The 25807-nt window shown below is 43.6% G+C and overlaps 1 protein-coding gene across 1 annotated transcript in view; it reads left to right on the plus strand.

Annotated features, from left to right (window-relative positions):
* Positions 1-25807, plus strand: part of LOC124554842 — a 511599-nt gene that overhangs the window by 159395 nt on the left and 326397 nt on the right. The gene's annotated exons all lie outside the window — the stretch shown is intronic.

A 25807-nucleotide genomic window follows, 5' to 3' on the forward strand; every position in this document is an offset into this window, starting at 1 on the left:
CATTTGCATTTGAATGGATTCATCAATAAGCAAAATTGGCACATTTGGGGGATTGAGAATCCCCTTCAACGGGTGACTGTGTAGTTAGCAGTGTGCGATAGTCCTTGATGGCACGGTGACTGCTGAACGGTTTGTGAAGGTTTTGGAAGATGATTTATTCCCCATTATCCAAAGTGACCCTGATTTCAACATGTTGTGGTTCATGTAACACGGAGCTCAACCCCATCGAAGCAGGAGAGTTTTTGATGTCCTGGAGGATCGCTTTGGGAACTGCATTCTGGCTCTTGGGTACCCAGAGGCCACTGGCATAGGCCTCGATTGGCCGCCATATTCTCTGGATCTGAACACATGTGACTCCTTTTTGTGTGGCTATATTGAGGACAAGGTGCACAGCAATAATCCCAAAACCATTGCAGCTGAAAATAACAATTCAGGAAGTCATCGACAGCATCGATGTTCCGACACTACAGTGGATCATGCAGAGTTTCGCTATTTGTCAGCACCACATCATTGCCAATGATGGCAGGCATGTCGAACATGTCATAATCTAAATCCAAGTATCTGTAATGATATTTACATGTTGAAAAAAGTGTGTGCATGCCATAGTTTGCAAGTAACTTAGCTTTTTGTCATATAGTTCAATAATTGTCACCCTGTATGTGGCCAGAAATAGACAGTGACTTCTTTTAAACATTGTATAATGGCAGTGAAACTATGCACCAAGCAAATGTTTGAAGTACTATATTGAAATAGCAACTACAGCTATATTCCTGTTTAGTAATATATTCTTGTACGGGTAATAAGGTATATTGTAGCAGAATGAACTGTAACTACTCATCTAAATTATGTAACTATTTCTGTTTTAACTACATGACCATTTAAGCATTCATTATCTCTGTCTGTTGGTTTTAATCTTTGTGGGGAAAAAAAATTGGAGTCTTGCTTCTTACAAGTAACATCGGCATATGAGACAGGACAAGTAGAATACTGTTTGTCCGGCAAGTGTTCTGCCTCAAATTGATAAAGTTTAAGGAGGGAAAACAAAAGTGGGAGATGATGGGAAAGGGAGCAGAGAGGAAACAGTGTGTAACTTCAGGGAAGAGAAATAACAACATGGCAGTTGCAGTCTGTAGTCCAGTAAGACTTCATTTCCTCTAGGATTATCTTTAAGGTTGCAAATAAATTTTTATACATTTGATATGCTTACTTCTGTTTGACCCAATATGTCTTGTAATTGAGTTATCTTAACTTGCAAAGAAGAACAGCAGCAGCACGTGATGAAAGTCACAGCTCTCTTTGCAGATGTACATCATGTTTACACAGTGAACACACAAGCAGATTGTGGTTAGCAACAAAGTTGTTAAGCTGTGCCTGCTGCAATGTGAATGAAGTTGTGTGTTGCCACATAAACCCTGTCAACAATAGGTGTCTCTCTGATAGCTGTTGCTTCTTATGTATTACCTGGGTCACAGCTATGGCAGAAGTGACATTTTGGCGACAGTGTGCACTTGAGTGCAACTGACCAAGTTGGACTAAAGGTGGGAGAACTGATATTCCCCTCCCGGCTGCCAGTTTAGCTGCTTCCTAGTGTGGGTTTGCTGTATAGCTATTGATTATAATCATGATTACATTTCTAATCACAGGAGCATCAATTATGTAGTACTTGTGGTAATTTCAATGATTAAAGTTGTTGTCTCAACAGTATGATGCATCTGTGACTAGTTAAATCATTCACGGAAATGAGCTAACAATTCACAGACTGAGATAGCAAATTCCATTGGAATGTCCCAAAGTTTAATTTCTGAAGGAATTGCTGAGATCTCACTCCCTTATGATGATCGTTGACAACCACTGGACTTGTGAACTGATTGTCAGTAATGTTTCACCATACATTAAAAATGAAACAACTAGTCTTACAGTCACTTGTCGTGTTTGAGGGATGTGACGTGTTGGTTTCGTTGTGAATAAATATTGATTTGTCAGTAAACAATGTGTGGAATAATTCACAATGTTGACACCTCTCTAATTCTGAGATGAGATAGACATTTTGTAGACCTTCAACTAGACGCTTTTCATGCATTCTCATTCAGGAAGCCATCAGTGGTATTCTCAAACTAAAGCCCTTGCATTTAACTGTAAAGGTACACTATGTTGCCACAGTCTTGTTATGGAAGTATTTATCTTGCCACATACAGGGTGTATATGACCCGGGACAACCGGGAGATCCGGGAAAAACCTGGGAATTTTTTCATCTGGGTAAAAACCGGGAAAGACCCGGGAATTTTTTAGAATTCCGGGAATTTTTCATTGTTTTAGTTTTCAGTTAAATTTTTGTAATTTTGTTTGGTAAGAACCATTACTCTAACAAAGGATATTACTGTATCCTGCTACTGCAGAATAATACTTCAACAGTAAAACATAAATGAGAGGAAAAAAAGGAAAATAACTTAAATTGTAGAGGAAGTGCGCTATATACGACGACTACACGTAGTCCTCATGCAAGCTTCTGCCAACAGCAAATGTTTTTAAGGCTTTAGGAAGACTATGCAATACTTCATAACAACAAATTCCCTCCGATGAGCACGAAGTCACGACTGTTTACATTTGATTTGTGTTAGCAGTTACGAGCGGGTTCATACACATGCGCTGTTGAGTTGTGTTTGAGTAGTAGATTCTCCCCCTTCTGGCTACAGGAATGTGGCTGTTGGCTATGCAAGCAGTTGCAGCAAGCAGCTAGATGCTACCGGGAAAAGGGGGGCACCAAATTCAAATTCTCAAGGAAAAATAACTTGTTTCTCAAAGCGCCTAGCATCCAGCGCATATTGATCTATCAATCATTTATATGATCTTGAAATGCATCCTTGTTGGTTTTTGAACATTTTTGAACTCGTTTTAAGTTCATTTCTGAATGAATCATAAGTTGATTTTTGAATGCGTGCATAGTGTACGTGTTGTCTCTGTCAGGAGAATCCTCGTCACATCTAGAAATAAACTTTCCACAGATAAAAGGGGATGGGGCTATACGAGCTGAGCGGAGTAAAGCTGAACGGATGAATGCCAATCGCTGTTGTATTATGTGGTTGATTGGGTCTCCAAATGATCAGCATTGTTATAATTACTAGCGAAATCCATAGATTGAGTCTACCAGAATGGAAATAAACGACTATAGGAATAACAAGTGAGAAAGATTACATATTAACTTCTTGTCGTATCCAAGAAAATTAAATTTGGACAGAAAATTTTTGGCCAGATCGCGGCACTACTAAGGACTAGTTGTACAGTCCCCGGTTAGCAGCCGCTTAAGTTCTATTTTGGAAGTAACGCAGAAAAGTTTTGTACGAATATCTAACAATGCCTAACTGCATATTAATCGCGGGGTAACTAAACCAGTGATTCTGGCCGGGTCAGTGAAGTTAATCGGTGAACAAATTTTGACAATGGCAGGAATAGCTACAGAATTGGTGATGACAAGATTGTTAGAATGAGGAAGCAGAAGAAACGGGGACATCACACAAATTATGGAAGAATAAGACGATTCCAAATTTATATAAAAATTTCGTAATACTACTTTTTGATCTCATGCTTGAGAAACTGGTGTGTATGAATGAAATGTGAAAATGTTTCCTGACATAAAGCTTTTTGCTTCTAGTATGCGTAATAGGCATTTGATATTGGTACTTTGTGAATTATATTCTGTCGTGTTATAAAAATGATCATTTGTGCCAAAACAGTCTCGCTTATTTGGTGTGTGTTACAGAATTGCTGCAATATTAGAAAGGCGTATTTTGTTTTATCTAGCATACAATGACAAAATAGACATAATCAGATCGAGAAACCACACCAGTTTTGGGTATTATTTGTATTAACAGCTTTTTTAGTATTAAATAACGAAATTTCGATTTTTCATTGACAAACTTTGGTGACACTAGAGAACTGCTGTAAACTTTCTAAGTCAGACAGATGAGAACTGTAAGACTCATTTCTCTATCACTTTACAGAAGTGGTGTATACATTAGAGATCTGCAGCTGGCGTTTTGTGTGTGGGGAACAACTGCATTTGCCTTCACTCGTGGTTGTTCAGGCATCCACATCTACATGCACATAGATACTCCACAAGCCACCGTACAGCACATGGCTGAGGGTACCCTGTACCGCTACTAGTCATTACCTTTTCTGTTCTGCAAGGGAGAAATGACTGCCTATATGCCTTCGTATAAGACCTGATTTCTCATATCTTATCTTCGTGGTTCTTATGTGCAATTTATGTTGGTGTCAGTAAGATTGTTCGGCAGTCAGATTCAAATGCTGGTTCTCTAAATTTTCTCAGTAGTGTTTCTTGAAAAGAACATCTCCTTCCCTCCAGGAATTCCCTACCGATAACAAATCTAGCAGTGTGCCTCTGAGTTGCTTTGATGTTTTTCTCTAATCCGACCTGGTACAGGTCCTGAACACTTGAGCAGTACTCAAGAATAGGTCGCACCAGCAGCCTATATGTGATCTTCTTTACAGATGAACCACACTTTCCTAAAATTCTTCCAGTTAACTGAAGTTGACCATTTGCCTTCCCTAGCGCTGTCCTCACGTGCTTGTTCCATTTCATATCACTGTGTAATGTTATGCCCAGATATTTAAACGACGTGACTGTGTCAAGCAGGACACTGCTAATGCTACATTTAGAGCTAGCTACCATTCATGACACCAACTAGAAATTTTGTCTTAAGTCACTCTGTATCATCCTACAGTCACTCAACTTCAACATGTTACCATACGCCATACCATCATCAACAAACAAATGCAGAATGCCCCCCACCTTATCCACGAAATTGTTTATGTACATAGAGAACTACAGCAGTCCTATCACATTTTCCTGTGGTTTTCCTGATGATATCCTTTTTCCTGATGATATCCTTGTCTCTAATGCTATTCCATATGCTATTACCTTTGTCAAATGATTGCCAGAAATCTAGAAATATGGAATCTGCCTGTTGCTCTTCATCCATAGTTTGCAGTAGAATCATGTGAGAAAAGGGCAAGTTGAGTTTTGCATGAATGATGCTTTCTAATAGCATGCTGATTCGTGTGTATAAGATTCTTGGTCTCAAGAAAATTTATTGTAGTCAAACTGAGAATGTGTTCAAGGATTCTACAGCTACCCAATGTTAGTGGTATTGGTCTGTAATTTTGTGGGTCTGTTCTTTCACCCTTCTTATATACATGTGTTACTTACACTTTTTTCAGTTGCTTGGGACTTTGCACCGGGTGAAAGATTTACCGTAAATGCAAGCTAGGTAAGGGGCCAGTGCTGTAAAGCGCTCTTTGTAAAACTGAATTGGTGTTCCATCTGGATGTGGTGACTATTTGCAATCAAATCTTTCAGTTGCTTCTCTATACCAGGGATGCTTAATACTACGTCGTCCATATAGGAGTCTGTTCGATAGTCAAATGATGGCATGTTCATGTGATTCTCCTGTGTGAACAATTTTTTGAACGTGAAATTTAAAACTTCGGCTTTTATGTTGTTATCTTCAACTGCCATACCAGACTAGCCAACAAGGGACTGGATGGAAGCCTTAGATATGCTTAGTGATTTTACGTAATAGTTGTCTGCCAGATCTTCTGCTAAGATGTGATGGTGGTAGTTGTTGTATACTTTGTGCATAGATCTTTTCACAGACACACAAATCTCTACTAACCTTTGCTCACTGGCATTTGTGCATTCTCTTTTGAACTGAGAGTGCAACAGCCTCTGCTTCCTCAGCATTTTCTGAATTTCGTTACTAAACCATGGTGGGTCTTTTCCATCCTTAATCCACCTACTATAGCTGTGTGGAGCTAAGACAGCAGGTGATGGTGTGATGCGCAGTAGCAAGGGTCAGTGTACTATGTGACACCCCAAACAGTAGCGTCATTCCCCCTCTTCAGTCTGTTTTATGCATTGTTGTGTGTGCTTTAAATGTGTAGTGGTGATTTCTTCTCCAGTGTACATGTGTGGATGATTATATTGTCTGCAAAGTGTTAATTATGGCTGATGGATCAGGAAAGAGGCAAGCACTACACAAGCAAGTAAGAGCTATAGTATTCTGATTGTACAACTTCTTCGAAAGTGAAGCCAAAGCAGACAACTCATCGCCACAGGGTTGTCACTCTAGCGTTGCCGGCAGCCGGGTGAAAACAGCTGAGGCATGCTGTGTGGGACTGTGAACTGTGCATTGTATCTCCAGTGAAATGAATGCATCTATCAAAGCCAATGAGTCAGCATCTTTTAAATCACCAGGGAAGTAGGTGATGTGGACAATTGTTCTAGTAATATTTTACTTCGGACAATATTTGATATGTATTCAAAAGGCGAATACCTGACTGCAGACAATTTAGTTTCCTGAATGAAAGACAAATTGGATTTTAATGACAGTTGATGGACAATGCCATGGATATTAAAGGAAATAGGCTTTGAATATCATAAGATGAACAATGGGAGAAAATTCTCTATGGAGAAGAATGATATTGTAGCTGCAAGGACTGTATTTTGAAGAAGAATGCAGGAGATTCGAGACAGTGGGACATCTCGCATTTGTTATATAGACAAAATGTATGTGAACCAAAACCACACAAGATCAATGTGCTGGAAAATGAGCAATGGGTTTGGTGGTCTTAAAGTTCAAATAGGTGAGAGTAGTCGGCTTATTAGTGTACTTGCAGGGTCAGTGGACACATGATTTATTCCTGAAAGTAAGCAAGATGATGTACAGTGTATTCAGACAATGGTTTACAAAACAATTATGGCCATATCTCTGTCCAAATTCAGTTATTGTGACGGACAATGCCAGTGTCCACTCAACACAACTCAACAATGTCCCTAGCACCAATACCATGAAGTCAGATGTTGTCATTTGGTTATCAAGTAATAACATCCCTCACGATATATCACGAACCAGAGCAGAACTGATGCTGCTTTTCAATGCAAATAAGCAAGCTTACCATACCTATGAGATAGACAAGATTGCTAAACAATATGGGCACCAAGTAATTAGAGTACCACTACCATTACAATCCCATCGAGATGGTGTGGGTGCAGTTGAAAGCTTACATCACAGAAAAGAACAGTACCTTTAAAACTGCAGATATTGAGAGTCCTATGTATGCAATAATTGAGAACATCATGATTTCTGCATGGTTGGACTGTGTAAGGCATGCAGAAAAATTACAGGCTGAGGACTATCAACAAGAAATCAGTGGGGACTGCATTATTGAGCCTTTCATAATAAACCTCCATGAGTCAGATTCATCGCAGTCTGACTGCGAAGAAGGTGGTGTTGATTAATTGGCTTGTAGTTGGTAAGTACTTAACTCATCACCACCTTTTCTGTGTGGCAGTTGGATCTCTGTTATTAGTTATTAGTAGCTGAGAATGCATCTTTGAAACAATGATTATGCAGTTTTATATTTTATTTGTGTAGAGGGAAATTGTGATTGTTAGTAGCTATTCTAAGTACCTGAAAATAATTTCTGACATTTCAAAAAAATCAGTCTTCTTTTTTTTTTTTATCTTGAAACGATTTGACAAACTGTGAAAGTACAAGATTAGTTAGTTGAGTAGTTCATTAGGTTGACCTGAATATATAAATCACAAGTTTATGATCAACAGTTTGCATTATTTCAAAATGTGCTACATTTATGTCACTGTTGAGTAACACACAGTACGTTGTTTATATTTTCACTCAGAAATATTTTAGCGTTATTACACACTGATCAATGGGGCTTTTCTTGCATCCACATATGTACTTACAGGACTGCCTGTCTTGGCTGGTCCAGGTATACTTTGCTAAAATTTTTAATTTATATAGCATCAAGCTGCTATTGAAATTCATTCTCATTGCTGTTGTTTTCGCTTGATCACACTATTTTCACTCCCACAGTTAAAATAATTCCAGTACATGTCTGTTTTCTTGCTGTCTGCGGTCGTTCTGAAATAGTGGCTGACAATTGCATTTCCTACAAAATCAGTAGTATACTGTTCATTTACGTGGCTACGATGTTGCTTGCTATATATGTTAATGTGTGCAGGAACTGCATGTTCATGGCAGTATAAATGAAACATTTGAAGATACCTTGTAAAACATTTCTAATTGGTCTCAGCTGCATGTTGAAGAGAGTGCTTCTTCACTTAGGAAGCGTCACCACTGTCATTATTTTGTCTCAATAAGAAGAATCATGTATAAGAACAAAAAATACATTGAGTAGATGAAAAAGAGATTGGAATCTATGAAAACAGCAAGCAAATCTGCTCAGAAAGTATGACTGAAATGTGAACTTAAAGTATAGGTACATAACATATCCATTGGAATGGTGAGATTCTTATGAATAACAACATTGATAGACATGTGACTGCTTACCACTCAGCGAATGTCGAACAGTGCAGCGCTGGCAGTGTAAACTGGCAATGTTGCAAGCATTCTCTCTCTCTCTCTCTCTCTCTCTCTCTCTCTGTCTCTGTGCAGAACACTTCATTCAGCTGCTGTCTTACCTGCACCCTACTATAGACACACAACTCTCCAGACCATGATGTACAGTCTGCTTAAACTTTGACCATAATTCCTCTACGTCTAGCATACTGGAACTAACTGATGTCAATTCACTGCCTAAGTGGCATGGTAAGGCTGCTTATCTACCCTTTCTAGCAGAAACACTCTCCTAGCCACCTTGACTGATGTATTAACTTTCATAACCATAGTTGCTATAATGACATCATGATCTCTAACCCCATTTTCACACTGATGTCAATAAGGTCAGGCATATTTGTAGCTAGAGGGTCTAAGATATTCTCATTGTGTGTGGGCTGCTGAACTAGCTGCTCAAGACAGTTTTCAGAAGATGTGTTCAAAAGTACTTTGCACAATAGTCTGTCAGATAGCATTGCATGATCTGGGTAAGAATTGAGTGGCCAGTAAAAACACCCAGTAATTAACTTGATTTCATCTACATCTAGTATACATAACCAAATAACTCCACAGTCCCATTCAAATTCAACCTCAATAGAGAAAATAGCTTTTTCAAATCCAACAAACACTCCTCCCCTGCCCCCCAGGGGGTCCACAACTCTTTTGTGGATACGTGCGTAGCGAGCACGGGACCCAGAGCTAATGTGGCCTTCCTTCCTTTCCGGGCTGCATACCTTCCCTTTCCGCATCCTTCCCCATCCCCCCTCTTCACCCCCCTCTTCACCCCCCTCCCCACACCTCCGCCTCTTTCCTTCCCTTTCTCCCCCTCTGGGAGTATGTTTTGTGCCTACGTCCGGAGACGGACGCTTGAAACTGTAACAAATTCTTTGCTTTCTCCGCTTGCAAGTCTTTGTCCTTCCTTTGTCCTTCTCCTTTCCTTACCTCTTCTCTTTGCCCTTTTCTCCGCTGCGGCATTTCAGAGATCTCTTCTTTCCTTTCCCTTTCTCTTTTTTCCTCCCTGTGCGTGTCTGAAGGCCGACCCACGCATTTCCATGCGTAGCTGGTGACGGGGTAACACGTAATTCCCCGCTCCGGGTAGACAGGTAGGACACGTACGTACCCCCTGGTAACGGCCAGGCCCAGGGAGGGGTGATTACCTGAGCTGATACCTTCCAAAAGTGCTGATTGGTCCCTCCGTCCGTTTGTCGGGAGGTGTGACCTGAGGTGTGAACAATCACCTAAGGCGGGAGTGGCCTCAGAGGGGTCCCCCACAAGGATGGAGCATGCCATCGGAGACGCCGGTAATCATGGGGGATACTTTCGCAATGGGTTCCTCATCTTCTACTATGTCAGCTCACAAGCGTAAGTTCAATGAGTCTCAGCCACAGACAGTCCTTCCATTGTTGCCACAGTTCCTTGTTGTTTCTCGGTCTGATGAAGGTCACGACTTCTCCACGGTCGACCCTTTCATTATTCAGAAAGATGTTGACGCAATTGCAGGTCCTGTAAAGTCGTGTTCCAGATTACGAAATGGCACCTTGTTAGAAACAGTCAGTGCCCTCCAGGCACAAAAATTGCTGCGTACTTCACTGCTACACACCTTCCCTGTCCGGGTGGAACCGCACTGTACTTTAAATTCGTCACATGGGGTCGTTTATACACGCTCTCTCAACGGATTGTCTGACGAGGAAATTCAACACTACCTGTCTGACCAGGGGGTAACGGCAGTTCATAGAGTCATGAAACGGGTTGACACGAACATCATTCCAACCCGTACTGTCTTCTTGACATTTGACAAAGTTCAACTCCCATCAAAAATCAAAGCAGGCTATGAGATAATTTCCGTTCGCCCTTACATCCCAAACCCTTCACGTTGCTATCGGTGTCAGCGGTTCAATCACACCAGCCAGTCCTGTTCCAATCCGGCCAAATGTTTTACGTGTGGCAAGGATGCCCATGAGGGTGCTTGTCCACCTCCATCCCCTCGTTGCATCAACTGTATGGGTGACCACGCTGCTTCCTCTCGAGATTGCCCAATTTTTAAAGACGAAAAGCTCATTCAGGAAATGAGAATGAAGGAAAAGGTGTCGACCTTTGCTGCTCGAAAATTAATCGCCAGTCGACAGCCCACCGTGCCTCAGACAGGAAAATACAGCACTGTCCTTGCCTATCCTCGGCCAACAAAGGAGGCGGCCACACAGACTTGTGACCTTACCTTTAGTGCCACGGTCGTCAGATCGGCCAGCGCAAAGATCGCCCGTTCAACCTCCCCACTTTCGCCTGCCCACTCTGTGGCTCACCCTTCATCGGGTTCTGCTAAATCTCGAGCCCAAAAGTCAGACACCAAGACTTCGAAAAAAGAGCATACTCGTGAAGATTTTTTATGTACCCCAACTTCCCAACCATCGGTTCCTCCTTCATCTAAACATCATGTTTCCAAGAAGGCTAGTAATAAACCCAGTTCCTCTCCTTCTCCGCCAAGGCGTGTCTCATCTACAGCACCACCTGGCGGTAATCGCCCTCGGCCGTCTTCTGTGTTGCCGAGGCGCACTGCTGGCGGCCGATCAACCGGCCGATCGCTGGTGGCAGGAGCTGCTCCTGAACAACCTGTAGATCAGGATCTTCTGCCTTCGGCTGAATGCCATTCCATGCTGTCGGTCGCAAGCCCTGATCAGTCACTGAGTTGACGGCAACCTTGGTCACATTCCTCCATTTTCTGTTCACCCTATGTCCATTATCCACTGGAATATCCGCGGCCTTCGAGCCAATCGGGATGAATTGTCGAACCTCTTACGATCCTACTCGCCGGTCATCTTCTGTCTTCAGGAAACAAAGCTGGGTCCCCTTGACCGCTTTGTTCTCCCCCATTTTCAGTCCTTCCGATTTGATCTCCCCTCTGTTGAAGGCACTCCAGCACATGGAGGACTCATGATTCTTCTCCATGATACTCTCCATTATCACCCAATCCCCTTAAACACTTCCTTCCAAGCTGTCGCTGTCCGTCTTTCCCCTTCTGGATATACCTTTTCTCTTTGTACTGTGTACATTCCATTGTCCACACAAATGGCACGAGCTGATCTCCTTCATCTTCTTGGTCAGCTTCCACCCCCCACCCCCTATTTGCTGGTTGGGGACTTCATTGCCCACCACCCACTTTGGGGTCTCCACATCCTTGTCCGCGTGGCTCACTATTGCTAGACGTCTTCCACCAAGCGGATCTAGTTTGCCTCAACACTGGGGACGCTACATTTTTGTCTGCCTCCACGACAAATTTCTCTCATTTGGACCTTTCGGTCGGTACTGTTCCGCTAGCTCGGCGCTTCGAATGGTTCGTCCTTGGTGATACACACTCGAGTGACCACTTTCCATGTGTCCTTAGACTGCAGCCTCAACAGCCATATATGTGCCCGCGACGCTGGAAGTTTGGCAAAGCCGATTGGACACTTTTTTCGTCTCTAGCGACATTCGATGACTGTCACTTTCCTAGCGTCGACGATGAGGTCACACATATTACAGACGTTATTCTTACAGCTGCGGAACGTTCAATACCACGCACCTCCGTATTGCCCCGGCGCCCTCCAGTTCCTTGGTGGAACGCGGCATGCCATGACGCAATACGTGTTTTCCGCCACCATCCTACTTTGGACAACTGTATCCGCTATAAGCAGTTCCGAGTGCGATGCCGTCGCATCATGTGCAATAGCAAGAAGGAAAGCTGGAAATTCTTTACTAGCTCATTTAACACCTTCACTCCCTCCTCGGAAGTTTGGAGTCGGATTCGCCGGTTCTCAGGCGCGCCTAGTTTCTCCCCAGTCTCTGGGCTCACTCTCGCGCGTGATACATTAGTGGGCCCCATCGCAATTTCTAACTCATTGGGTCAACACTTTGCTGAGATTTTGAGCTCTTCAAATTACCTGCCAGCGTTTCTCCTGAAGAAACCTGCAGCGGAAATGCGACCTCTTGCTTTCTCCTCTCAAAATCGTGAAAGCTACAATACTGTTTTCTCCATGCGGGAACTCCAACATGCCCTCTCTTCTTCTCGCTCCTCTGCCCCAGGACCGGATGGGATCCACATCCAAATGTTGCTGCGTTTATCATACCATAGTCTGCTTTACCTCCTTCACCTTTATAATCGAATTTGGACCGACAATACTTTTCCCAGACGATGGCGGGAAGCTATTGTCGTTCCTGTTCCGAAACCTGGAAAGGACAAACATCTCCCCTCTAGCTATCGCCCCATTTCTCTCACGAGTAGTGTATGTAAGGCTTTGGAGCATTCTTGGGTCTTATGTTTGACAGAAAACTGTGCTGGTCCTCCCATGTTTCCTATCTTTCAGCTCGCTGTCTGCGATCCCTCAACACCCTCAGTGTCCTGAATGGTACCTCCTGGGGAGCGGACCGAGTGGTCCTTCTCCGCCTCTATCGCACCTTAGTGCGCTCGAAATTGGACTATGGAAGCATAGTTTGCTCCTCTGCTCGGCCGTCTATTCTTTGGCGTCTTGACTCTATCCACCACCGTGGATTACTTTAGTGTCTGGAGCTTTTTACACCAGCCCTGTGGAAAGCCTTTATGCTGAGACTGCTGAACCTCCGCTGTCCAGTCGGCGAGCTTTCCTTCTGAGTCGTTATGCTAGCCATCTGTCTTCCATGCCTGCTAATCTGGCCCATGACATTTTTTTCGATGCCTCCTTGGATGTAGGGTATGCAGGCCGCCCTTCCTCCCTACTACCACCGGGAGTCCACTTCCGTCAACTGCTCCATTCTCTTTCCTTCCGCTTTCCTAAAACCTTCTTGACAACTTGGGGTACAGCACTGCCTTGGCTCTGTCCTTAGATCTGCCTGCTCCGTGACCTTTGTCAATTTCCCAAGGATGGTACCCCTTCACTTTTTTATCATCAGGCATTTGCTGCTCTATGTGCACAAATGAAGGAAGCCACATTTATTTACACTGATGGCTCGAAAACATCGTTTGGCGCCGCCATCAGCGGGTACAGTATGTTATCTGTTCAGATTTTCTCAGCTCTCTCCTCAGTCTCCAAGCTCTCTACCCTGTCCACCCTCTGGTCCACCAGATTCAGGACTGCCTGCACTTGCTCCATTTGGGGGGCATCTCTGTGGCGTTCCTCTGGCTCCCAGGACACGTTGGTATCTGTGGCAATGAGGCGGCCGATATAGCGGCCAAGGCTGCAGTCTCTCATCTTCGGCCAGCTATTCGATCGATTCCCTTCGCCGAACTACGGAGCGTTTTATGTCGTTGTGTTGTTCTTTTATGGCACGCACATTGATCGACACTTCTCTATAATAAATTGCGGGATGTGAAAGCTCTTCCCTGTGCTTGGACCTCTTCCTCACGAACGCGTCGTCGGGAGGAGGTAATCTTAACTAGACTCCGGATAGGGCACTGTCTATTTAGCCATCGACATCTTTTAAGCGGCGATCCTCCCCCACTCTGTCCCCACTGCTCTCAGCTGTGGACGGTACGACCCCTTTTAATTGAGTGCCCCTATTTTACTCCGTTACGCGCCCGTCTACAGCTGTCGCCTGATATATCTTCCATTTTAGCAGATGACACGCGCTCGGCCGATCGCGTTCTTGAGTATATTAGTGCCAGTGAGATGACGTCAGTCATTTGAAGCTCTTTTTGGGGACAACCAACCCCTTTCTGTAGTGGATTTTTAAGCTTTTCTTCTCCTTTTAGTTTCTCCAATTTTTTGAGTTTCGTTCCCATTGCTGCTGCTTTCCATTTTCGTTTTTTACCATTTCCTGAGTCACAGACCAGGCGCTAATGGCCATAGCAGTTTTGCGCCGTAAAAAAAAAAATAAATAAAAAACTCTTCCCCTAAGGTGTTTAATCTGTCTTTATGATGTACATTTCATGACTTGTTAAACATCTCATGGCTTTCCACTTTGGGTTTCAGCTAGCTCTTGCTCCCAAGAATAAATTGAGTGCAAGAACTTTCCTGGAGGGCAGTACACTTCGGGTCTTTGTTACAAATACTTCAACAGTTTACTGCTAAAATTTTGACAGTCAGAGTGTTTTTACTTTGAATACAGTCTGACTTCCCTCTTGCATGTTGACTGGCGAGTGTTCATCACCTATAACTTCAGCCATCTTTCTGCAAAAATAATTATTCTCAACAAACCATAAGGACATTGATACTTAATACTTCCTATTTGGAGCATGAGCCTAGCTTAAAAACATCATGTGCATTCCACAAGTGCTCTACTATCCGAGTAGCTGCTTCCATTGTGCAATGAATCCCAGACCTATCGTGGGAATCCCCACAAGTCCCCACCCAATAACACAGGTCTAAAAATCTGCAACTGAGACCATCACAGAGTTGATCAAATCTTTGGTTGAGACCCCCCACTTGACTCTAAACAAACCAAAGGTCCCCAATCAACTCTGAGAACAGTGCAGCAAACTGTGACATCTGCTTGCACTCCATGTGCGATGCCAGCAGCCTTCACCATCTCAGTCAGCTGCCTGAATGAAATGAGGATGGCATCAGAATCCATGTGACAGACGTTTTTGGTGCTGATATGAGCCACAACTTGCAGGGCCACCTCCACATCTTATATGAGGAGGCCCTCTGGCAGACAGTCCATCCCTGAATGCGTTGGTCTGAAGGGTTCCATAATGCACCTAATGTTGGAGCTCCTGACAACTAGTTAACTCCTACCCCTGTTTGCCTGCTCAGAGTCTGCTGAAGCAGTGGCCACATGTCCACTCACAGGGTGAATGGACGAGGCCAGATGGCCAGTTCACAATTGGTCCTGTGCCTCAAGTGATGGTAATGCATTACCACCCACCACTCACCTTGCTGTGAGGGTGGATCCATTGTGTTGTATACACTAGGAGGTGCCTCAGCAGCAGAGCCCATGGGGGAACAAGCAACAACTGACGTGGCCCATGCTTGAAGGACTCAGTATTCTACCTATCTGATTGCTGCTCGGCCACTTGCTGCGGAATCATGGTGCATTAATTTGAGCTTATATGTGAGAGTGAAGCTAGATTCCAAAGAATATGTCTTGAGTGCAAAATATGATGGTCATAGCAGTGTTTCCTGTTACACAGGATGGAAGTTAGCTTGGCTATGTGCACTTTAGCAGCACAGGTGTTGTACTGTTATAACCTTTAATCACCAATACTTGCATGGATTTCGAGCACACTCACTTAGAAACAAAAGCTGGTTACATGATAACAACTCAGTATCTCTCATTCGACTGCCGTGCCGTGACATGCGGCCAGTGCCGTTCGTAGCCAGGTGGCGCTCCCGCGCTCAGCCGAGTTGCGGAGCGCCTCTATCGCCGTTTGCGCGTACTGTCGTGGCGGCACTGTTAAATGTCGTGGCACTGTCACAACACTTTTCCCCCCTTGGAAAAAAAAAAAACACTCACTTCCTTGGAGACATGGACAGTGCGGAGACATCCGTGGCCTCTTGTGAGGCCCCAAGAAGATCCCGCGGAGAGACACGAGAGTATGATTGAAAATGTCCAGGGCGGAAGCTCGTGCGTGGAACGTGCCTCCTGGACGAGATGATGGGTGAAAACTCCAGAGCAGCATCCATAGGTGTCGTGGACCTGGGGGTGTGCTCCAGCGAGATGGGTCCCGGAGAAGGTGGCGTCGCGACTGGGGCCGGTTCCGGCGTACTCGGAAGCGGCAGCGACGTCGGCTGCATCAACACATACGGTAGATTGGCAGCAGCGACAGGACTGGATTCTCGGCCTGGTGGATTCGAAGGAAGGGGCGGTGGCACCGGCGTGGCCACCACTCGTGGGCGCATCTGGTCGTAATGGCGAACAACCATGCCGTTGTCCGTACGTATTTCACAAAGCCGGCAGCCGCAAAGAGCCTTGACCACCCCTGGAATCCATTTAGGGCGAGATCCATACCCTCGTGCCCACACGTCGGCGCCCACCGAGTATTTTCCCGCACTAGGGGACACAGCACAAGGCCTCACAGGGTGAAGCAGGTGTAGTAGGGTGCGCGGTTGGCGGCCATGCAAAAGTTCAGCAGGGCTGCGATCACCCAGAGGCGTGAAGCCATAAGAACTTAGAAATTGCAGCAGAGCGTTATCTGTGGAAAAATCACTAAGGAATTTTTTCATCTGGCTTTTGAAAGTGCGGACAAGGTGCTCGACCTCCCCATTCGATTGCAGATGGAAGGGCGGTGCTGTAACATGATGAATCCCTTGTCCAGTACAAAAATTACGGAAGGCCTGCGAAGAGAACTGAGGGCCATTGTCCGTGACGATCGTGGATGGAAGACCTTCTAGCGCAAAGATTTTGGACGAAGCCAGCGTCATCGCCGCAGTGGTGGGCGACGGACATCGAACAACAAACGGAAACTTCGAGAAGGCGTCAATCAACAGTAGCCAATAAGTACCGAGGAAGGGGCCGGCAAAGTCAGCGTGCACCCGTTCCCATGGCTGCGCCGGATCAGGTCACGGAGAGGGCATTGAATGAGGTGCAGCCAGTTGTTGAGCACACTGACCACACGCAGCAACCATGTGGGCAATGTCCGAATCAATACCGGGCCAATAAACGTGCCTGCGGGCCAGGGACTTAGTCCGAGAAATCCCCCAATGGCCTTCATGCAACAGTTTGAGAACATCTTTGCGGAGCGAGGCTGGCACCACGACCCGTGGAGATGCGCCATCCGTGGCCAGAAGAACAACACCATCACGAACAGACAGACGAAGGCGCAAGGCATGGTAGTTGCGAAAGGGATCCGATGCCCGGCCCTTGGTCCTGTCCGGCCAACCCCGTCGAACAAAACCGATCACCTGACGCAGGACTGGGTCTCGCGCAGTAGCCAACGCGACCTGCGAACCTGTAAGTGGAAAACCCTCGACCGCATGACGTTCTTCCTCATCAATGTGGAAACAGAGTAGTTCATCACGATCGAAAACTGGGTCGGGGCCCATCGGCAATCGCGACAATGCGTCAGCTTTGGCGTGCTGGGCCGTGGGGCGATAGTGAATCTCGTAGTGAAAACGAGACAAGTATAAGGCCCAACGTTGCAGGCGGTGAGCTGCCTTATCAGGAAGCGATGCCGATGGGCTGAACAGAGAGACCAGCGGATTGTGGTCGGTGATGAGGTGAAACTTAGAACCATACAAAAAAACGCTGAACTTTTTTAGAGCATAAATGATAGCGAGCGCCTCCTTTTCAATTTGAGAGTAACGCCGTTGCGCATCGTTGAGGGTCTTGGAAGCATAGGCGATGGGTAATTCCGACCCATCCTCATACCGATGGGCGAGAACAACCCCTAGGCCATACTGTGACGCGTCAGTCGCCAGAACCAAGTGCTGACCCGGACGGAATGTGGCAAGACAAGGCGCCGACTGCAAATGAGCCTTCAGGCGGACAAAAGCCTGCTCACACTCGTCGGACCAACAGGAAGGGACATTTTTGCGTAACAGCTGATGCAGAGGATGAGCTACCGCCGCCACGGATGGAATGAATTTGTGATAATAAGCAATCTTGCCTAGAAACGCCTGAAGTTCTTTGACCGTAGATGGCTGGGATGGAGCATTAATGGCCGCAATGTGCTGACGTAGAGGACGTATACCCTCACGGGACAAGTGGAAACCAAGATACATAATGGAGGGTTGGAAGAACTGTGACTTGTCCAGATTGCACTTCAACCCAGCCGAATGCAAAACCCGAAACAGTGAACGCAAATTGCGAAGGTGCTCCTCAGTGGAGGCCCCCGTGACAACAATGTCATTCAGATAGTTTATGCAGCCGGAAACAGAAGCCGTGAGCTGTTCCAAAAACCGCTGAAAAGTGGCCGGCGCGCTAGCGACGCCAAATGGTAACCGCTGGTACTGATACAACTCACAAGGAGTGTTGATGACAAGAAATTCCTTGGAAGAAGCATCCAACGGCAAGCTTGGAAAAGAACTGGCCCCCAGTGAGCTTGGTAAATAAGTCCTCAGGGCGGGGAAGAGGATAAGTGTCAATGAGGCTCTGAGTGTTGACGGTGGCTTTAAAATCACCAGACAATCCCAGACTCCCGTTTGGTTTAGAAACCACCACGATTGGCGATGCCCATTCGTTGGAGGTAACAGGAAGGAGAATCCCTGAAGCTGTTAACCTGTCTATCTCAGCCTTGACAGGTGCACGTAACGCCACCGGAATAGGGCATGCCCGGAAAAACTTATGGCGAGCTGTAGGTTTAAGAGTAATGTGGGCTTCAAAATCCTTGGCACGACCCAGACCAGCAGAGAACACGGACGAAAATTCAGCAAACAATCCATCCAGCTGTTGATACGGAATATCCTCAGATATGAGGTGCACATCATCATCAATGGAGAACCCGAACAACTGGAAAGCATCATAACCGAACAGGTTTTCAGTGCTCGCATGATCCACCAAATAAAACGTGAGGGGCCTAGCAACAGACTTGTAGGCAGTGGAAGCATCAAACTGGCCAATGATAGGAATTTTCTGTTTATTATAAGTTCTCAGATTTCGCGTAACTGGAGACAAGGGAGGGGAGCCCAACTCCAAATGCGTGCGAGAATTAATGTGAGTTACTGCAGAGCCAGTGTCCACTTGCATGCGAATGTCTTTATCCAGAACGCGAACAGTAACAAACAACTTATTTGTTTGAGAAAGCACACATTTAACATCCATGTCCGATGCCTCGTCCTCGTCGACAGGAACTTTAGGGGACTGACACACACAAGCAGTGTGGCCTTTTTTCCTACATGAATTACACGTGGCCCAACGTTTTGGACATGCGGCCCTGTCATGCTGTACGAAACAACGTGGACAAGAAGGAAGTGCGGAACGAACCTGCTTCTGTGGTTGCTGTTTTCGCTGCGAGCGTTGTGGCTCAACACGACGTTGTTTACGCGAGTGAACCGCCGCCACATCTTCGTTTTCCTGTGAAACAGGCAAATTGTCCGTGTCGAAAGTTGACTGTACAGCGCCTACATCACACCACGCGTCTATTTGTGCGCCAGCAGCGTGAGACACTTCAAAGGATTGAGTGATGCTTAGAACTTCCAACAATGACGGGTTTGGCAGTTGTAGGGCACATTGCCGAACTTCTTTATCAGGAGCAAGCCGTAGAATAGCATCCCTAACCATTGAATCAGCATAAGATTCATGATGAGTGTCCGTGACAAACTGACATTTCCTACTCAGACCGTGTAGTTCCGCCACCCAAGCCCGGTAAGATTGATGGGGCTTTTACAACACGGGTAGAACGCCACGCGGGCGGCAACGACGTGGGTGTTTTTGCAGTAATAGTTAGACAATAAGTCACACATTTCGTGGAAGGATAGGGAGGCAGGTTCCTGCAGAGGGGCTAACTGAGATAGCAGCTGATAGATCCGTGGGGAAATCCAAGATAGAAATAACGACTTACACATAGGAGCGTCGACAACGCCGAAAACCAAGAAGTGTTGCCGCAAACACTTCTCATAATCCTCCCAGTCTTCAGCGGCCTCATCGTAAGGAGGGAATGGAGGCGGAGAAGAGGAAGACAGACGATGAGTAAGCAACGTCGACAACGCCTGAATAGCAGCCGTCAGCTGTGTTTGTTGTTCAATGAGCGCTTGCATAAGCTGTTCCGTGTCTGCCCCATCACGAACACACAAATCCACAACGCAGTGAAAATATCCCATCCTCGTCGCCAAAAAGTGTTATAACCTTTAATCACCAATACTTGCATGGATATTCAAACACACTCACTTAGAAACAGTAGCTGGTTACATGATAACAACTCAGTATCTCTCATTCGACTGCCGTGCTGTGACATGCGGCCGGCACCGTTCGAAGCTAGGTGGCGCTCCTGCGCTCAGCCGAGTTGCGGAGCGCCTCTATCGCCATTTGCGCGTACTGTCGTGGCGGCACTGTTAAATGTCGTGGCACTGTCACAACATGTACTATCATCTCTTTCAGTTCCATTATGACTCATCTGAAGGCACATGTCTACAGAACCCACCATCATGTAATTTCGAAGCAATACCAACTTCATTGAAAGATGCTGTCACTGAAAATGGTATAGCAGTGTGTGCCAGAGAGCTATGCCCACTTACGTTAGTATCAGGTGTAGGATATCATGTTTGATGTCAGCAGTTTGTAGGTGTCAGTTCACAGTTTGGATGCCCCCAACATTTTGCATCATCCTACAATAGGGCCACGCGACACTGAAATGTGGCCAAATGTGATGTTCAGTAGTTCTGAGGCCATAAATGTGAATTCCTTCTCGTGTATGGCAGATATGTAGACCGAGAACAAAAAAAAAAACATGGAAAGTTTATTAACAATCACGTTGCTGAAACGATGTTTAATTGAGGAGTTTTTAAAATACTTTTCGTGTGATGTATTTTTAATTTCTCAAGTGGTAACATTAATACCAGTACTGACAGAATGTAGCATGTAAATTTGAATTAATAAAACAAAGCACATTGTAAACAGCAGGAAGGGGATGTTTCAGCTCAAGTTCAACCATCATTCCAAAAGCTGATAGTTGCTTCATTTTTCTGTGAAACTTGTAACTGCTTCCAAAATTCTGTTGTCCACAACCACCTTGTTTCCTCTTATAGAACACAATTATGTCACCTTTAGACACTACCATGTGGGGATGTATATGTACGGTATAAATAAATTGATCCGAGTAATAGCTCCGCCAGGTGCTAGGAATATCAGAAGTGACACTGGGTTACAGACATAGAGCTACTACAGTTAAAGCACTTAGTAACTAGGGTACCAGACCAGGCTGCCTCATCCCACCCCGCAGTGTCCCATTTGGTTGCAGCAGGCTTGCTGTGAGCATTTGAACTTGGGCATATCATTCCTGTGCTTGGCACACTGAAGCAGGTATGAGCTAGCAAAACCCTCAATTTGCAGACTTCTTGGTATACATCTTTTTGTGAGTGATATGTGTATTTAATTGACCAACATGAGAAATACAGTCTATTTCTTTGGAAAGTTGTGAAAAAGGAAACAGCTGAGTGAAAGATGCATTCCCACTGTTACAGTGTGTGAGGACATTGTTTGTAAGAGAGATCTGTTTTGTCAGTCTGATGATATTCTTTAAAGCAATCTGTGCAGCATAACAAGTGGAAGTTTTGTCGGTATACACTAAAGTCTTAAATGAAATATATCTATAATTTTAAAAGAAATGACATTAATCTCCCTTTGACCACCCAAAGTTTTGCCCTGAAAATGTTACAGCTCCACACATTATACCTTAATATTTCCTCCTTTACCAAAGACTGAAAAAGAAATAATAGTCTGTAATTTCCAGAAATATTGTTATTTTTATGTTTACTGTTTTCTGCGGCATAACATAAAACAATAATTATCCATTTCCCCATTGTGATTAACAACTGTTATAAAACCATTTTTGACCAAAATTACATTGCTAACATTTAGGCTATTCATTGTTGCATTATAAAACTCATATTAGCCACATTTAAATATTAAACTGTGTCCCGACACATAATAACAATTGAATTTTGGAAGGATATATGTACAAATATTAGATTTCAGATTAAATAGTGGTTGTCATAAAGGCCAAACACACTTGGCACAGCAGATGAAGTAAGATTATATCCTAATAATTATGGCAATGGTCTGTAAGCCTCCGTGTAACCCCACACTAAGTACAATCACACAACCCTTCGATTTAATTTATTTATTTACACATACTTTACTGCTCCTCTTTTTCTGCCTTTGTTTCTCATTTTTTACATCATTAAGCCCCTGAAACTGCAGCTCTGAATTGGGAATCCACTGGTCCATGTGTCTAGATAAGCTTGTCAGTAAGGTGCTGAAGGTACTTGCATTAATAACTTTCTGAAAGATTTCTCCTTTTGTACCTTTCATAATATTGGTATTTTCATTATGAGTATTACTGAGACTTGAATAAAAATAATGCCCCTCTGGAAATTGTGTATACCACTATAATACACAAGCAATAGCCTGTCTCACTAACTACTTTCATGTGTCTCAGCAGTTTTTGAATTTAGTGAAGATTAATATGTTAAGTCATTTCCTTTTATAATTACTTGTGATGTGTTTCTAGCAAAATATCAAGTAATAATTATAAAAGGAATATTGAGGGTGAAACTACTAGACTCTATGCATAGGCACATGTATTTATAACAAACACATTTTACTTTTTATTACTAACAGAACTGCTGTCGAATGTCCTGATTCCAATTTATTTCATATGATGTTGCAATGTAAATGACAATGTTTTGATGCCTAATAGTGTGGTCATGATCTTTAGTCATCTTTGTGGCTGTGCAGGCATTGACTGGATCTCAGTTACATGTTGAACTAACAGTTTAACTATTAGTGAAGGAAGAGGAACCTCCATTTGTGGTGCTTCCTTTGCCTGCCACATGATTGACTCAGCTTACCTGATTATAGAAGTCAGAATGGAATGAGTGAAGAGAATCATTCCCCATGTTGTTGAAGTGCTGACTAGTGGATTGTCATGTCAACAAAAAGTTGATTGTTGTAGCATTTTCAGCTTATGGACCCCTTAAGAGCACATGGACATACTCACTGCGTGTCTCAAATGTGAAAAGCTACAACTGTAAACTTCTGGTTGCTGTGCATGTCCATTGCTCAATACCTTAGTCTTATGGTAAATGCTTGCATTTACTCATTCCATTGTTCGTATTCCATCCGGGATGTTTCATTATTGTGTTATTTGACAGAAAATGTTGGTGAATATGATATGACAAGAATAAAATATACGGGTGTTGATGGGAGTCAGAGATGAAGAGAGACATATTAGTATGATAGTAGGAGCAGCAGCAGGAGGAGGAGGAGGAGGAGGAGGAGGAGGAAGAAGAAGAAGAAGAAGAAGAAGAAAACAGGACAGGTGTGGAAACTCCAAAAATTGGCAAAATGGCTCTCATTAATGCACCACATTTGTATCTGTGGAATGTTCCTCAAACCAGCTTTACCAAATTCAGGAGTGTTAAGGTCATTTATTTTTTCTGTTAAAGGTGCAAGTCACCTTCAGTCTGCTGTAGGTGAACGTTGCCTCCGTCCCCGCATCTCTTAACAAAAGAAGATTGATCGGGGTTTGAGAAGTGCCAGAACAGGATCTCTAAAGATTTTCAGAGAACGTACAATGATCTCATCGTTATCTATCTCCTTAAGCCAGAATTGTTGTGGGTAATGTGAATAACAAGAAACAGTTTATTATCATTTGGAAGAAAATAATTGTTTTTTGATTCTTGAACTTGTAAACATAAAGAAGACTGATACACATCTGTTTATGTGTACTCGATCCATCTCGTTGTAGACGTGATACGAAGTTATGACACTTACTTAATGGAATTTATGCTCACAAGCAATGAAACTGCACATTTTGGTCTCTATGTGTGTAGTGTAGTGGTACTGGACAGTAGGATGGAAGGCTGGGAGAGATTGATTGAGTTACAAATTGCAATAATTGTTACATTTATTTAAGCAATCACCTTTGTAATGTGTAACAGATTATTACAACTTGACTATTGCTTTTTACAAAACACATTTTGTTCTCGAAATTTAGCTTGAGTGATGTTACAAAATGTCTAGTAAAGAGAGACAAGATTAAAGGCATTAACAAATCCAAAATAGTTCTAACAAAGCACTTAGGAATTTAAAAGTAGTTTCACAAACTTTAAGAAACAGAGCTTAAAAATCAGAGCATTTTTAAAATATAGCTTACTGGTAGCAACCAATGAATTATGGTGCTGACCGTTACATAACACAATCTTTTAAAACTCAAACATTTAAGAAAGGTAGCTTTTGTTTGGATGAAGAACTTTGATGATTCCAGGTTTGGATCGCAGACGATGTTGCTCAAATCTGGCTGCTGTTAAACATCCACCAGGTTCCACTGGTCATGCGGACTAGTTGCAACATAATTTTAGCTGAAAAATCATAATATAAATATATAGTTTACATCAAAATGATGTAAATATATCGTTAACATTAAAATTAACCACTACTCAAAGGTTTATCTGAAACTTCAGTATTAGACACAAGACACAAAAGCATATTAAGAATGTCAGTTTGAACAATAACTGATTCTGCTTGATTGTACCCATTCACATACAATGAAAACTTCATTCACTGTGGCATAACCTCATTATTAATGGCCAGTTCATCAAACAATAAGTTACAGTACATTAGAGTGAACTAATACAGTCCACTCACTCCAGTTAAGCGAGCGCAGAATTAACAGAAACATCACTTTATGGTGCCAGGGTGAAGCATTACCTTTCTAGAGACATGCTAATCACATTTACTTGCAGATCATACAATAATGAACATGTCAAAAATGTCAGAAACCTCTGTGACAATTGCACACTCAACATCATCAAGCCACATACTCCAAAATGACAAGTGTGTACTTTGCCAGATAGAACACGAGGCTACCTTTGCTGCTGACATCACACGCCTCATGCACTCCACAGTTAACAACCTCGAACTTGACTCATAGCAAGTTAATTTGAAACATTTGGTCTTAGATAAGTTTTACATTGCGTGAACACATCGGTAGTTCATACTAAGTTATGAAAAACTTAGAATTATAGTTTGTTTCAATTGCTTAAGGGGATTTTTTTCTGTCTGGTTTACTTGTTCATAAAAATATATTATACAGATGACACCAAACTGTAGACAAATATATCTAACTTAAAAATACAATACTTGCTACATCAAACACCATAAATGATTTTTTAAAGAAAGTATGCCAGATACATTATAGCAGGTGTCAACAGGTGATATTTAGTGATTACACAAATTGGCAGACCTATTGCATTCCGTTAATGTCATCACAACGTTTGTTGATATGTGGTGGAGTAATGAAATATATGAAGGGACTCCATGGTAAATGAAAAATTAGCACGGCAGGCCAAGTAACTTCAGCGCTTCAAAGCGACACGGATACACAACTCTGTTTTTCGACATAGTCACCAAGTCTCTGTGAACAACAGACAAAACTTTCTATCGGTAGTTCAGTACTTTAATGATAGAAATCTGCTCCTTAGTCATGAAACCATTCAAGAACTGATGTGTGAATATCCTTATCATTGAAAAATCTCTTTCCCCAGATGTTCTTTCAGCTTGCCAGAAAGATGGAAAACAAATGTTGCAAGATGTGGACTCTATGGTGAATTGGCATCACCCACATCTGTATGGCCTCAGTCAAATTGTTGGTGCCATTTCACTATGATTGGACATGACATTGTATTTGATCCGCATACTGCCAGAATTTCATTGCGAATTTCGATTCCCCCCCCCCCCCCCCCCCCCCCCCACATGAAATACACTGTCCTATGTACTTCAGCCCTGGAGTACTTTTCCAGTTTCCACATCATGTCACTCATACACTG

The sequence above is a fragment of the Schistocerca americana genome, chromosome X (genome assembly GCF_021461395.2).
Source record: "Schistocerca americana isolate TAMUIC-IGC-003095 chromosome X, iqSchAmer2.1, whole genome shotgun sequence".
Lineage (NCBI taxonomy): Eukaryota > Metazoa > Arthropoda > Insecta > Orthoptera > Acrididae > Schistocerca > Schistocerca americana.